Source organism: Rissa tridactyla, chromosome 8 (assembly GCF_028500815.1).
Source record: "Rissa tridactyla isolate bRisTri1 chromosome 8, bRisTri1.patW.cur.20221130, whole genome shotgun sequence".
Classification (NCBI taxonomy): domain Eukaryota; kingdom Metazoa; phylum Chordata; class Aves; order Charadriiformes; family Laridae; genus Rissa; species Rissa tridactyla.
Window position 1 is genome coordinate 1422666 of NC_071473.1, and position 15891 is coordinate 1438556.

The window sequence follows — 15891 nt, forward strand, 5'->3', positions numbered from 1 at the left end:
ATCCTAGGGGAAACTCTCCTTCCTCTGTTACCCTCTGAAGAAACATAAAATCCTAGAGAAGTAGTGCTTGAGGAGTCACCTAATATGTGTCCTCGGCCCCAAATCAACGTCAAATCTGTTCCTAGCAGATGTTTGTCTAATCTAGCCTTTAAGAAGCTCTGAGGATGGAGGTATTTTTCACCCTGTTTGGATAGGCCATGCATAAAAGTTAAGAGATTTTAGGTAACAGCGTGCAAGCTGCTACAGCAATTTTCGCAAGCCTGTGCACAGAGCTATTATCATATTCCAATATTATTGGCATTTACTTTTGCTGTGGGCTGCTGAAATAATATGAAATTCTGATTGAATTTGTGCTGCCAGTGGAAAAGCTGGAAATCAGTAAACACGCTAAGAGCAGACTCCGTCTGCAAGAGCACCAGGCAAAGGACTGCCACAGGGAAAGGCTGAAAAGCCTCGAAGAAACGCTTCGGAGTGAATAAGCTCTGCTAAAGCCTCCAGAGTTGCTGTGGGAACGCCTGGCCTTCGTCGCAAGGATCCCTGCAGTGGTTTGCAGCCAGCGGGGAACGTATCATCTAATGGCCATTGAAATGAGAGCAGAAAGGAGAAGAAAAGCAGAAAGGAAGAGATTATTTCAGAAGCTTTGCGCATCCCAGCAAGGGTTTTCTGCTTTACGGAAAGTACCATATTACCTTGGGTTTCTTATACAACTGGAGCTTGCCACGCAACCTGTCAGAGATTAGAGTCTGGGGTTATTTCTGTGCAGTTTCACATGTCTTTGGCATGACCTTGGGAGCTGTCATTCCACCGCAGCCGAGTCCGGGCACTCGGCATGGCTGAAGCGCCCACCTGCGAGGCCTTTCCCATGTCCCTTCCCCAGCTCGTGTGCTGAGGTTGGTTACCAAACACACGCACGTTTGACAGGGCTCGTGTAGTTGCTTTGGCCCCCCAGAGGCCTTTTCTCTTGCACTAAAGCTCTGCCACGAGCGTTTTCCATGCTCCGAGGTGCAGAAGCGCCACTTCCTTCACGAAAAAGGGGAGATCGTGGGCAGCGCCAAGGGACCGTGGTACCCACCCCGGGCAGGCGCAACCTCGCTGCCACAAGGGGATCGCCACTAAATATTACACCCCAGCGGCGGCTCTGTCCTTGCTCTCAGCCGCCACGCGGAACCTCGCCCCGCGTTCCGTTCATCCTGAGACAGCGCGTGCTTCCCTGCGGCGCCGCAGCCAGCCAGGAACGCACTCATCTCCTCGGCCTCAGCCAGTGTCTTCAAACGCCTGTTTCATCTAAGCAGAGATGCATCCCGCAGGACTGTCTGTTGAAAATCCTAGTTTTTCCGAACCAGTGAAACAACAATAAGAAAGAAGTAGGGAGGGGGGAGCAGTCCCCCGCTTGTCTGGCCGCAGCCGTGACACAGCAGGGCAGGATCCCCTCCATCAGAGGCAACACAAGGGGTGTGTGGGCAGGGGTTCAGGATGTACCAGAAAACGACGACATGGAGAAAATACAGTTCAAGGGCTACCTTTGCAGACCTTTGCAGGCATCTAGAAACTCATCAGGCCTCGTCACGATTCATGCAGTCACCCCAGAAACTAATCACCACCCTCACTATTCTTTTGAGTCGTTCCCAAGCAGTGACTGCACATGAGCAACGCAGAAGTAAAGTTCTAAATTATTTATGGTACTCAAACACCCTGGCGAAAATGCTAGTCTTCCTCTTGTTCACGCTGGCGTTCGGAGCGGAGAGTGGAAATCAGGATTAGGAGCAGAGATGACAGAGTCAGGACAGAGTTTATGATCCAATTTTTGTTTATCCCCCCGCTCGGCCTAGAGGCACGTTTTATTTTCACGTCCCAAGTCTCGTCCTCACGTCCCAAGGAGATCTGCGCTCGATTCCCAGCCCTCGCACAGGTCTCATACAGCTATGGCCAGGGCATCTCATTTGTCCGTGCCTCAGTTTCCCCCCCATGAGAAAGCAGCTAATCTGCGTAGCTATTACCGCGATGGTCTACGTGAGCAGAAAAATAGCTCAAGGCAGTGCTCATTTAAAAGAGGGTGTAGGGCAAACCAGCTTTCTAGATCAAAACAAGCAAATCTAATCTCAAATTAGAAATAATTATCTTGCCATTAATGCTTTCACTTTTTCTTTTTTAAAGGGAGGATGTTCAGTTTCCTGAAGCGATTCTACTGAAGCCTCTTCTAAACCTTAATTTCTCTGAACGTACCAGCCAATTTCAGGACTAAATAATGATTCCAACTGCCATTCATTCAGAAAAGCAATTTAATTTTGGTCAGGACCCACCTCTTGGCTTTGAATTCAAATTAAGATAGGCCACATTTTTGAATGTAGTTACTTCTAAAATGGGAAAGAATTTGCTGCCTGCAAGAGACACACGAACTCTTACCATACCAAAAATTCACGTTAGACAGCTGGTACTTGAAACAATTCTCATTAAAATGGATTGTAGCATTCACGTCCTGAAAACACAAAGAATAGAGACTAATGGATTAATCTATGGAGAGCGCCACAATGATCTTTACCTCGTCCCTGCCAGAGTCGCCCTCCCGCAATCCTTCCTCCTCTATTCAACTTCTAACAAACAAGGATGCTCTTGCTGAAAAGAGCTCACTGAAATCCAAGTGGCCAAGAATCCTAAACGTGCGTCTCTCCAGCTGTCTGGGGTGACGCAGGTAATGGCGCATTTGACTTCGCTCCACTAAATCCAGATCTGCCTTATCTGCACGTAAGAAAAATCTACATCTGAAAAATATGCATCCAATGTTTACATTAGATACGTCTTAACCAAAGCACACCATAAAACCAAAGAAGCCTGCACCCGTGAAAAGCCTCACTTGCATAATATCAAACATCTGAGATCAGGTGGAATCAAATTTCATTCTTTCCAGCTGTAATGATTTTTAAAAAAATAATTTCAAGTGACAGCATTTATCATCACGTACTTTTCTAAAAGGAGAATACATTGGCGGGTTCACTGTATTTTAAAGCTCCTGTGATAAAGCCAGGAATTAGACATTTGCATGTGAAAAGTTCTGCAGAGGAATGCTCTTACTTCTGCCGGTAATTCTGCTAGCTTCAGCATACTGACCGGTGAATGGAGGACGCGACATCATACGCGTTTCTTTTCTACCACCTCACCGATCATCTGTCTTAAATATATCCGTGATAGATGCTAACTGTATTTAGAGATCAACTCCATAAAGATCTCAAGAGTGATTAAATAGCCCAGCATTTCAATAGCAGCTGACTGACTCATTGATGCAGGGGATCGCTTTTGGTCCAGTGTTCCTGAGTTCATTGGCCATGACCTTGGAGGGAGAAAAAATAATTAAAAAAACAATCAATATCTGTGCTGCTCTAAAACTAGTATTTCATCCACGTTTCTGCTTTTCTGCTAGAACACAGAATTATAGGACCATAAGGGACCTGGAGAGGTCACAGAGATACAGCAATGAGGCATGAATCACGCTTATGTCATCTGTGACCTAACGTTAACCAGCTGCCAAAGAGAGAGGCTCCACAGCTTCTCTCAGACAGGACATCCCTCGGCAACCCTTTCTGCAAAGGACGCTTTTCCTACTGCCTAACTTGAAGTATTCCTTGCTCTAACCACTTGGAATATCTCCAGGTTTATTCATTGTGGACATGAACAAGTAACCACCTTTCTCCTTAACAACAACTCTGTGCAACTAGAGGTCTCTCCCCACCTTCCCTCCAGGCAAAAGAACCTCTATTTCTGTCTTTCCTTGGAGGTCATGTTCTCCAGACCCCTCAACATCCTTGTAGCTCCCCCCCGGATCCTCCCCAGGGGATGCACTGTACCCAAGCCCTTAAGCCAGCATCTCCCATGCGCTACCTGAGGATGCAAAAGCGATTCCCAGCTTCTCTGCAAGTTACCCAGGTTGGCACAGCCCTGAAGCTAACCTGTGTCTTCTCTTCCCAAACGTGGTCCCAAAAGCACCTGGTCACCACTGCTGCAGATTGATAGAACAGAAGGGAAAATTCAGCTCAGACAGAAAAAGATTAAAATAAGAAACTTTAAAACTGAATCTAATAAGCTGACTCCCTCAAAACCTTCCATGCATAACCTCAACAGCTTCCCGCAGAGGTCCCTGCAAAAGTCTCCTTTCTCATCACCTTGGCTAGTTTGGCATCTGCTCTACACTGCAAGTTCCCAGCTCCCTTCTTCAGCTTTTCCATACCTCCTTGTGCAGACAGCTCTCCATTTGCCTCCAGAAGATTCTCCCAAAGAGCGCCCAGTTGCTCCCCATGAAGTGGCAGACTCTTCTGTCCTCCCTAGACTTCACCTGGCCCAAAACGCAGCCGTGAGTACAGCCTGCATAAGCCTCCATCCTTTCAGCTGTCCAGCTACACCTTTTGTAACCCCTAAGAAAAAGCCGCGCACACCGATCCCTGAACGTCTAAATCAACACTGCCATCTAAAAGAGCTGGGCTCACGCATCAGGTAGGTTTATAACCCAGCAGGAAGGCCTGGGGCAGGATGTTTCTGGCACAGTTTTGATAGAAGTTCTGACCAGTAGTTCAAAGCTTCTTAACCTTTGGAAAGCGTTGGGTGCTTTCATACCAGTGAGCCGCCTCATCTCAGAGGGGTCTGTAGTGTCCTCGCATAGACCCTGCACAATTAATTATGAGACTTGGATGGAAAAAGCTGCCCAAGGTCAGGAAGTGAACTGCAATGGCAGGAGTTGTTCTTGGGTACAGGTTAGCCAGCTCGGCTCCGCGGGCTGTTTGAGCCTTACCCGCGCAGAAGAGCTGCAGAGGTGCAGATTCAAGCAGATCTTGAAGGTATTAAGAAAGCGGGCAGGTGCTTAAGGTCACTTTCCTCCAAAAACATCCAGATCAGCCCCGGAATATTATATGTAATGGTATAAATAACGCCAAAATGGCATGTTTTAATTCTGACTGGATTGCAGTGTGACATGCAGGCAGCACAACTGCGCCCGTTCAGCGTGCTGTTTGACAACGGGATTATCCAGAGGACGCGTTCCAAACAGGCTGTGTAAACCCTGCTCTGGTACGAGTTGGATAGCATGATGTGGGGCTGGCTTCCACATCGGGCTAAGCGAGCTGTATTAACAGGCAGGGGTAGCTAAGTCTACCTCAAAAGAGAATAGTTCAAACTTGACTTAAAATTTGGTATCGAGCATATAGGATTTCAATTAGTGAGTCACCGCGTAAACAAGATGCACCTCTAAAAGTGAATATTCAAGTGTGTGACTTTAGTTCAACTGAGAACCTAATTCTACTTCTACCAGATTTTTGCCCTGCAGCCAGATTGAAAGATGTAGGTCAACTTTAAAGAAAAAAAGAAATTAATTACAGTTTACTGCAAAAACTTTAGATCATTCACAACTTAATTTCAACCCGCTGCCTTTCTTGTAACACCGCTATTGAATACTGGGCCAAAGTAGTACCTTTACTGTAAGGGAATTGCAGTTTTCAAACAAAGAAACTGATTTTTGCAGCCCAGCAAATAGCAGGTTACCGCAGTCCATTTCCAAAGTATTAAGAGCAATGAAGAAGCGTTTGAAGACTGCAGCACTACAAAGCGACGGAGCCATCCAGCGCCTTGCCTGGCAGGAGCAGGACAGAGTTTAAAAACTGAGCAAACACAGCTTCAAAAGAAGAAACAAGTCCGTAAAGTCCCCTTGACTTTTCTATAGAGGTGGAATTGATTTAATTGCATCAAAAGGAATCGGAGTTCCTACCCCACTTTCCTTGCCAGTAGTGACTTCTGAGAGCAGAAAGGAGGAGAGGAATTGGAGAAGGGATGTAGAGACTGACTCCCGTGGCTCCAGAAGGGGCAGGCAACAGGAACGGCGGGTTCACTCCCTTTTGCTTTTGCGCTGACTCTTGTAGCGGGGTTGGCACCAGGGCAGCGCAACCTCTGCCCATCCGCAGCTCCTCTCCCCCAAGGCTTCACTGCCGGTGCCCCAGGGGGGATGGCGCTCTCTCCCTCACCAACGCAAGTCCGACTTGATGTTTTTGCAGCCAGAAATATGAGTGAGCTTGAAACCCCTCAGCCAAGGGACTGGGAGCGGCTGGTGGAACGCTGCTCCGCAGGGACGGCGGGGCACGGGCACAGGGCACCGCTGCCCCCTCACAAGAGGGTGCCATCGGGGGCAGGTCCGGGTACAGCCAGGCAGGAGCGGGGTCAGAAAGGTGTGATTCTACACAAATCCTTCCCACCTTTTCATCCCTGCTGCTACCACCAGCGACTACTGCAATGTTGGAACAGGCTACGGCACTTCGATTTAAGGGTGTAGCTGTGTGGGAAGAGGGCTCTGCTCGCACTCTACAACATTAAGTAGAAAGGAATCTTATTTCTTAACTTGAAGACTGAAGATCCATCCAAACTACCCAAGATTTTGCCAGTGGGTTTTTATTACACTGCTCATACGATGATAATTAAGATGTTACCGTGAGAGGCAGTTAATGTTACATCATTGCTCAAAAGCAAACACTAGTTTTAAAATAAATATTCTTAAATATAATCTTATATTTATTTAAGAGTGAATTTTAGTTGAAGACCCTTCTGAGTGCAGCACAAGACAAAGAATCACAGTCCAAAACGGGGATTTTGTAATTCCGCACTGTTCCACACGGCTGCCCATTCAACACATACAATCCATTACCAAATCCCAGCCCTGCCTGCTCATTGTCATGTACGGGTTGGATTTCCTTTGAAGTGGTATTTAAATGGTCACTAGCAGCACTTCAGTGCGAATCTACAGAAGTTTAGTTACACAAAGTCCAATTCATAGTCCACGTCTAGGTAATCCAAAGACCTAACTCCACTCCAACACCTGTTTTGTATTTAACAGCAGGTCACAGCTACAAAGGTTGATGGAACACCAGAATAAAACAAAATCCTGTGTGAATATTCTCTCCATTGAACTACTAGCAGATGAACTATTAATCCCATGATAAAATTCACAGGGCACTGGGATTGTTTTAAGAACAAAAGACAGCCTTTGCTTTATGTTCATCATTTGCTTTCTTTTACATTTCATTAACAGGGCAAATTTATTATGTATCTTCACTCGATCTGATACCGCTCAACCCCCAAACCAACTTTTTAATATCTGGATAAAATATTCTCTTAATAGTGTATTTTCCCGAAAGAAGTTTCCAGTAGAGTTTTACAGATCTCATAGAAAGAACTTTATAAACTCCGAGAGCGCACACCAGAACAAGTGAAAGAGCGGTTAGAACCATTTTGTTTTCTGGTGCACTGTTACTCTTCCATCTGACCAAAGAACCTGTTTCATTAGAAAGAAAAGCTGAAGGACGACGCGTGCCTTCTCCTACCTACGAAGGAGTCGTAGCGCAGAGTTTGCTGTCCCAGCAGGAGCCGAAAGGATCAGCCTGACCTCGAGACTGGCAACTCGCGCTGCAGCCTTCCCCCAGCAGATGCTCTGAGAACCCCTGAATCCAGGGGACTGGAAAGACACATGCCCTCAAGGAAATAATAAATTCATAGTGAAAATTACACATTGTATTTATAAACACGTTTCATGTATTTATATTTATTCATAGACATGAAATTATAAGCCACCATTCTAGAGGAATAACAACCACCTTGTGACATTCCTCCTGAACGCCTGTCCCTGTTAGTTACCATTACCTACGCCGTAGCTGACACACTTTAGGTTTGTCCACACTTATACCAGAACTGTTATCTTAAACAAGACAAGAAGTGGACAAAAGCTAACTTCAACAAAGCCTCTAACCAAAATAATGCACTTAGATTTAAACTGAAATAGCCATTCCACCTAAAATACGTACCAAGCCTGAAGGACCGTGCACATACCTGTAGCTAGCTATGTATGTAAGGCAAAGTCAGAAAGAATAAAGCAAAGGTTCTGCTGAAATGAAAATTCGGAGAACTGGTGCACGTTAGAGGCAAGTTCTTGCCTATTTCTGTTCATCTGTGGAATTCACTATGGGCAAAAATGCCTGAGCTATTCCATGTGTGATTATGTGCTACAATGAGAAAGATATTCTGTACCAACAGCTCCTTAACACGTCTGCATCGCTGAACGGCGTGGCGAAGGCAGTTTAGATTCAAGAATTCTTAGTTATTCTTGGGCACGCCTGGAGACAGAGGAATCACCTGACAAAACCCCGTCTATTTTCCTCTATGAAATAAAGTTCCAGCACCAGATTTCTAAATTATCTGAAGAGCCGAGCAGGAGGCAGCATTGTCTTCAGAGATGTAAAGCATCAGAGTACCAGAAACTCAGGCTGACAACTGGCTGGATTTGCTCAGTGTTCAGAACAATCTGGCGGAAACAAAAGGAATTTAGAGCCTGGAATTGCTTTTGATTGTTATTTTCCAACTAGAGCATGAAAAAAATAATACAAAAGAGAAGAATCCTTTGGGAAAGATGCAACACTATCAGTTTTGGTGCAAAACCATTGTCTGGTTAAAACTGAATGTATTCTTTCAAAATCACGGTCAATGAAAAGAGCTTAAACGCCCTTTTTTGTTGTACGTGCTCTGCTCAGTTTTTTTATTCAGTAAAATTTTAGTAGCTTAGTGAGGGTGTTCTAATAACCTCATTGAGGGTTTTTGCAAAAGTTTCATCAGCGGGGTAACCTGACATCTATATCAAAAAGATTCTGAAACATGGAAAAATGCAAGGTTTTTCTACAGGTCCTGTGTATTCTGACAGACGAAACCCAGTCGAGCTCCCACGTATCCCCCATGCCCCGCAGCCTGAAGGAAGGCGCGAGGTCCTGCAGCAGCCCCGCAGTCAGGTGTGAGAAGCCACTTGATGCCCCGTGGCTCAGCCTGGACCTCTGGGGCTTCGTGTCTGCAAAGCCCGTCCTGGCTCACCCCAGCACAGCAGGTCCAGTACATCACGGCAGTCAGAACCCGAGTTTTTACAGTGAGATCTTAGCTATTTCTTTACATTCTTTCCAGTGCAGCTGGGAAAGAGTTTGCACTGTCTGTTAGACACCCCGGACGGCCAACTGCTTTGGTCCTGAGCCCACACCCCAGTCCCTCCTGCCCCGCCGTACGCTCAGCCCCAGCACTCACTGTGGCTGTTGGGCACCAAAACTCAGGTGTTCAGGTCTTCCTCTCTCCACCTACAAGCCCTTTTCCACAATGACGCCATAACGCATCTAGACCGGGGGAAAACCCTTTGGAAAGCAGGAGCTCCAGGACTGTTTAGACATCGCTCATGGCCTCTTTCACTTTTTAAGTGGAGAGCTCGGAGGGCACCTGGAATGCAAATCATCAAAGCCAAAACCAGTTAGTCCCTGGCTGTCTCGGAGAGCAGACGCGCAATGTTGCAGAGGCCCCCGTGGAGGCTGCAAGTAGATAAAGGCCCTTGTCACGGTCAGGCACACACCCCGCCAACCCCACCTTCCCAAAATGGGGCTCATGCCTTGAAATGCTAACGTACACTTCCATCAGCCTAGTCCTGCCCAAGTCTGATTCCAAGGGACGCATCTGATCTGGAGGATCTAGAATTGCCCAAACCCTACTTTTGTCCTAACACCCTGCAGCAGAATCCGGGGTGCCACGAGGAGAGATCGACCCAAACCAGCAAGGGGCACGTACTCCCCGAGAACACAACTGCAGCCTAATTCAGCTGCGGACCCAAAGCCACTGCCCAGCTGTTGTAGGGATGCTCAGTTTGTCCCTCCAGCCTGCTGCCCTATTGTCCCAAAGCCTCCTTAGCAGTAATGGCCAGCTGGCTTGGATGGGAACGCACTGATGCTCTGCTGGTGCGCCTCAAGACCAGGAAAAAGAACCTCCTCCTCCTCACCAAAAAAAAAAAAGATAAAAAAAAGAAGACAAGGAGACCGAATCTCTGCTAGGAACACAGGAGATAAGCCTCCAGTTACAGCCTGGCTTGGCAAAGAGAAATCACAGCTCTAGAGCAGAAGGGAAGGCGCGAACATGAGAGTTATTATCTCAACTCCACAAGGTTATAAAAGGCAACTGGCCTTTCAATTCCTTCGTAAATAATATCAACAAATACTTAGTCTTCTAAAAAAACTGGTTGATGCCTAGCAGGAAAACAAAAAGCAGTATCATACAGGTTAATGTGATGATTTAGAGCTGATGCAGCTGCACCACTCCGTTATCTGTTGCTGTCTAGTTCCCGCAGACTTCTCGGGCCGCATTGGCCACCACCACATGTGGCCGGGGTGGGGATAAGCTCTTTACTCTGCTTCGCTAACTTCGATTTCAGCCACCCATCGCAAGGCAGTGAGAGCACTCCCAAAGAACAGGAAGACATCAAATATTTGAACCTGCAGTGGTCTTGTATCGTTGAGGAAGTTTGGTTTTTAAGTGATAAAACCATATGACAACAGCACAGCCAATCTGAATCTTTGCAGATTTATAAGTAGGTAGCTATAAATTGCAGTATATTCTGACATTCTTTACCAAATACAACATTAAGCTGACAAATTATACTAATACAGTATGATTTCAAGGTGTATCCACATTTGCAGCATGTGTAAATTTCTCAAATAGAATCCGATGTTTGCTAATATGGTACGATCTAAGTTAATAGGATCAAATTATGTCTGATCATACTACATTAGTAAATGTCACATCAAATTAGTCATTTTCAGAATTATAATGAAGCACAGAAAGCAACCAAAAATAACTTTTCCAACACAAGCAAGCAGTGCTGAGACTGAAAACTGAGCTAAATACTAAGCCCCTAGAGAATGCTTTTTGAATTCAAGGTTAGCGGAATTTTCTTTTCAGTCTTATTTCAGAAAGCTCTCGTACATGATTTAAACCACGGTTTGAGTCACAGTAGAGACTTGTCCAAAGGTCACTGATGGGGGCTGGAGATAAGGTCAAGAACGAGGAGAAGTTGGCAAAACCTGTACTAAAAGGCTGTTAGGGATCCTTCTGCACGGTCGTGGTGCTCACTGCAATGGGTCCCGGCAGGAAAATTCATGAAAATCCACTGAACAGAGGTTTTGAAAGAGAAAGCACTTTAAATAGGAAGTTGCTTCAACAGTTATTAAACTTCCTTTCAAGCAGATTATCTGAACTGCTGTAATTAGTCAGGCTTTGTAATTTTTATTTTTCCTTTCTGTTACTGAAACCAAGTAGGTGTCAGGTGTACATTTGGTATAATCTCATTTATTTACAAACATAGAGTTTGGTTTCTGTGAACACCACAGCAGGAGAAACAAACAGCTTCTTGGCTCAGAAAGCCCCGAGTCCACCCGCAGCGCGTTCTGCAGCCCGCCGGCCCTGGCCATATGCTGGATTTCAGAGCCACAGTTATCTTTTTCCATGTTCCTCCGCCAACTTGGAAAGCTTCCTACAGATTTCCTCCACATCCCTCCATCTAAAGGGAGAGAAATCTCTTGGAAGTGCTCACATTAAAGCTGACCTGTCAGGTAGCAGAGGGTGCCCACAATCTCAAAGCCTGCCCTAAAAAGAGAAGGCTGAAGTCAGTCCTCAAGGGTGTCTCACACTCAGCCTTTCACAGAACCTTTAACAAGGGGGGAAAAAAACCACCTTGGCACGTGGAAGGAACAGGAATTTGAAGGAACATTCAGTGGTTCAACATCCGCTGGGAACATGGGGAATATCAACCTCTCCAAAGCTCCCCATCATCTATCTCGCTGGGAGAGCGCAAAGAAAACAGGAAAAAATCCAAACCCAATCACCCCAAGACAGCGCAGTAAAGGCAGCACAGGGCAGGAGAGGTCTGTTCTGCAGGGCTGAGCACAGCCTCCCTGATGGGGAAGGACTTCTGCCCCGAGGCCACCAGCTCCAGCAGAGGCTAGGATTTTCCCGGGCCACTCTACCAGCTCCCAGAGACAAGGCTTGTGTCCCTTCGGATGAACTGGGAGACACTGGAAGGGAACAAATACTTGAGTGACGTCATTTCTACCCTTACCGAGTTAAAATACACCCATGTAACTCCAGCTACCTAAGTCTTCTGGATAAATCACCTTCATTCCCCGCTGAATAAATTAGCGCCAGCCGAAAGCATTGCGAGCTCCAAGCCGGGAGCATTTTCTGTGTACAGCGTTTAGGGAAGTGAAGGCCAAAGCGGTGGTGAATACCTAAGTTAACAGTTCAGGTTTTTTTAAAAAGTAGGATTTAAAAAAAACCCCAAAACACTAAACAAGATGTCCACTGTTGAAAGGAGGCTTTCTAGTTACTTTCTCAGAAGGTGGAACATCTGTTCGTTATTGTGACCTGTAGTGTTTAATATTAATTTCCTTGATTTAGTATACACTGGCATATGCTTCAAAGAATATTTTTCCCCACGATGGCTTTACCAGCCCCTGTTGCTCATGACTTTTGTTTATTTGCTTGATATTTGTTTCTTTTTAATCCAAGCTGTCTGCATGAATTTTAACTCAATTATGGGTGTTTATACAAGGCAGTCTGTTCAGGGACAAAGTTGTTGATCCCTAGAGAAAGCATTGTTCCTATCCTGTCTGGATTTCAGCAGATTAGGTTTAAACCAGACCTATCATCAAAATACACTCACTAGCACACAAGCTTTACATGTGTTTTAGTTTGAATGGAGTTGTTATAATAGAGCAGCCTTTTGTTATTAGTAATTATGAATACTTCTGTTGGATCCTGGTGTGTCAGTGGACTAGGAACCCTTTGTTGTCTTCAAGCTAACGTCTACATTATTCTGCATTTTCCTCTTCTAATCCTTCCTCTATCCTGAAGGATTTTAGCAACATTTTACTGTCATTCTGTTATGAAACTTGTTTTCCCTTGAGCACGTGGCAATTTCATTAGGTACCTGAGGATCGTATAAAAATCAAATAACAACATAAGCTCAGCCAAAGAAAAAAAGAAGAAACTCACATTTCTACTTAGCTCAAGTCAAAAATAAAAGCACATGGGAGGAGGAGGGGAATGAAAGCGAAAAATAAGGGAAGCATTATTTTCTGTGTTTTGTTTAACTCCTTGCTGGCGGTATTTTGTGATGTATCCCGGGGGTGGTGCAGCAGAAGCATCCAGGCAGCTCACCCCTGCGCTCCCCACCTCCTTCCGCAGCCTGGGCCGCGGCCAGGAGCATCCCAGTCACTGGTTTTGTATGGATGTCTGTACCTCTTTCACACAGAAGCACAAACTATATCCTACAGTGATGTCTTTCCTCCATCCTCCTCCCTCTCCCCCCCCAGAAAAATAAAAATCCTCCTTCTGGCTGAACACAGCTTGAAAGAAAAGCATCGGAGAATGCCAGGGGTAATTCCTCAGGACTACACCTGATGGCCCAGGAGACCCTTCGGATCTTTTCCCAGGAAAATCAGCCCAGTGAATCCCAGACACACACGCTGGAGTCACACACATCACGCACCTGTCTCTGACCAAATTGGGTTGCCCGAGGCAGCCTAGTCATTTTGATGGGACAGGAAGACTTCCCACCATTTTAACAGGCCAAAAAGCTGTCCTCGTTATATCAAGTCAAACAAGAGATTCCTTCTCCTTGGGACCCGTTAATTACACGCTTGAGCATTTTCTGAAATATTATTTAGCTATACGTGGGCATGACTGAGGAGAGGTGTCCCACTGACTTCTGCCTGTAGGGCCAGGAGCCACCTCATCGCCACCTCGCTCACGATCATCTGCAGGAGTCATTCAGAAACTCACGAGCTTGGACGTGGGGCGCATTTACCAGATAAGTGATCTCAATCCAGCTAACGTCATCTAGAAATGGATGTAAGTCAGGAGTAAACCACCCAAGCCAGCTTTCTGTGTAATGTCACTGTACAATCAAAAGTTTGAATATACGTACGAGTTCCAGCTAATTAACCATAGTTCAGTGACACCAATACAGCAAGCAGCACAGCAAAGCTGGCAACAAAAAACTACTTGGCAGAGAAGGCGATGTGTGCTGCTAACGCTGTACAAACAGCATTTTAATCAAAGCCAGGTTTCCACAAGTCACAAGCCCCGATCTCTTGGCTTTGGCTTAAATCTGGGGTAGTTTTTCTGTTACACCCAAGCCCATCTCTCAGGATATAACGCTGCTATGACTTTACACGCACATACATACAGCCTGGAGAAAACTAACAACAGCGGTAAACAGCAACATCAATAAAACAAGCTTTTCACACATTAATTTATGTCCACAGCACACGGACGGTACCACACGGGCCTTTGCCAGGCACAGAGAGACAGAACGTAAATCGCTCTTGGAGTGTGGTGGTACAACAGCTGTGATAGATCACTTTTTTCCAACAAGAAGATTTTAAAGTTGCAAACGGCTTATATAAAATTGGCTTAAAATGAATTAGTGCCAAATTAAACTGAATATTTTCTAAATTTTTTTTAAAATAGGGTTAAAAGACAGCAGAAACCGTTTTTCCTTGTGGTAAGTATCTTGACTGGAATTTTCAAAGCAAAAGGGATTTAATTGGCCAATGCTCATTAGCCCTGAGTGAGAACTGGGCAAACTAGTGCTTGAGCTGGCTTTGGTAATTGCAGTTTAAGATTTAGGAGTAGAAATGAGATTTCTCCTTTTGTTTTTAAAAATGAGTCATGTTAACGAGCAAGAAAATTAAAACAGGTCTTTGGTCATTGCAGGAGAGTTACGATATAGCCGAAGACCAAAACCTGCAAAACCTTTGCCGTTAATCCCCCCAGGGTCACCCACCCGGGGCGCTTGCCCTGCCCGGCCTCTCCGGGAAGCAGTCCTCCCCGCTGAAGTTATTCGCGCCCCTCGGGCACAAGAGGTGCCTGCGTCAAGATGGACACTTAGGAACAGCCCAGCACTTGGGGAGCAGCAGGACTTGCTGAAGAAAGGGTTTGGGGAGCTGAGGAGCGCTCTTCACCGCAGGCACAGCTGAGGCTCTGCACTGGCTGGCGTGTCCTGGCCAGCCTCGGCAGACATGACGCGATCTCAATTTTATTATCTTCAGCATTATTGAGCAATCGATTCCAGTCGCTTCTAGTGCCCTTGAATTAAGGGATGTAACGGCATTTTCATGTTTGCTTCCTAACGAGCAGCCCTCGGTGCCCTGCCACGGGCTGCTCCCTTTAAGCCTCTTCAGCCACTCAAGTCTCTCCGTTTGAGCGCTGGATGAAATGCAGACCTGTGCTGAAGGCAGCAGTTGGCAAGGGTGGTCTAGGATTTAAAAGGCCCTCCAAAGCCTAATTATTCTTCTCTCTCTTTGCCAAGGCTAATCCACAGCTGGCCTGTGCCTCCAGCGCACAGACAGACAGACACAAGGCTCAGCCCATTCCTTGGGCACCCGCCCCGGGGTGGGATTAGACACATACAGCATCTGTTTCCTTCTGTAGAGCTGTTCTGCCCAGAGACAAAGAACCTCCCTATTTCTCTCTTACATGTGCGCACTGGTAATTAATGAGCCCTATACAGTCAATTGCTCCTTCCAAGAGATGAAAAAAAGCAAGATCACTTACTCTTCATTCATACCGTGCAGAGTGTTTTGCAGGCAGAGAGTGTATCTGGCCAGAAGAGTTAAAATAAAGCCCTTTTCCCAGCCTCTCAGTAATTCTAAGGATTTTTCCATACCTTATAAAGCTCCGTGATATCAGAATACTTTCAAAAAATCTGCTTTCTGCTCGCAGAAACGCGCAGCCAGGTGGACACCAGCCTCCTTCCCTGCGGGACAGACAGAGCACAGGAGGGTCACGCTGAGGTCTCGTCACCAGGATTGAGTCCTACTCCGGGGAAAGGACCTCTTTGCTTAAAGATCTAGACATCAACAAGGACCACTTGAAAGCCAGAAATCTGAGGTCTCGAGACATTTTTGTATAAAGCGTTCTATTAAGATACCTTCACTTATCTCAGACCTATTGGGCTGTTTCATCAGCAGTTGTTTCTTTTCCTCCCATGCCCTTCTCTGGTTTCACCTCCTG

At 46.0% G+C, this 15891-nt stretch overlaps 1 long non-coding RNA gene across 1 annotated transcript in view; it reads right to left on the reverse strand.

Annotated features, from left to right (window-relative positions):
• Positions 1 to 15635, reverse strand: part of LOC128913934 (uncharacterized) — a 93268-nt gene extending 77633 nt beyond the window's left edge. The window contains exon 1 of the long non-coding RNA XR_008468122.1: positions 15545 to 15635. This is a non-coding gene — a long non-coding RNA (uncharacterized LOC128913934). The remainder of the gene's footprint in view (positions 1 to 15544) is intronic.
• Positions 15636 to 15891: the final 256 nt, after the last annotated feature.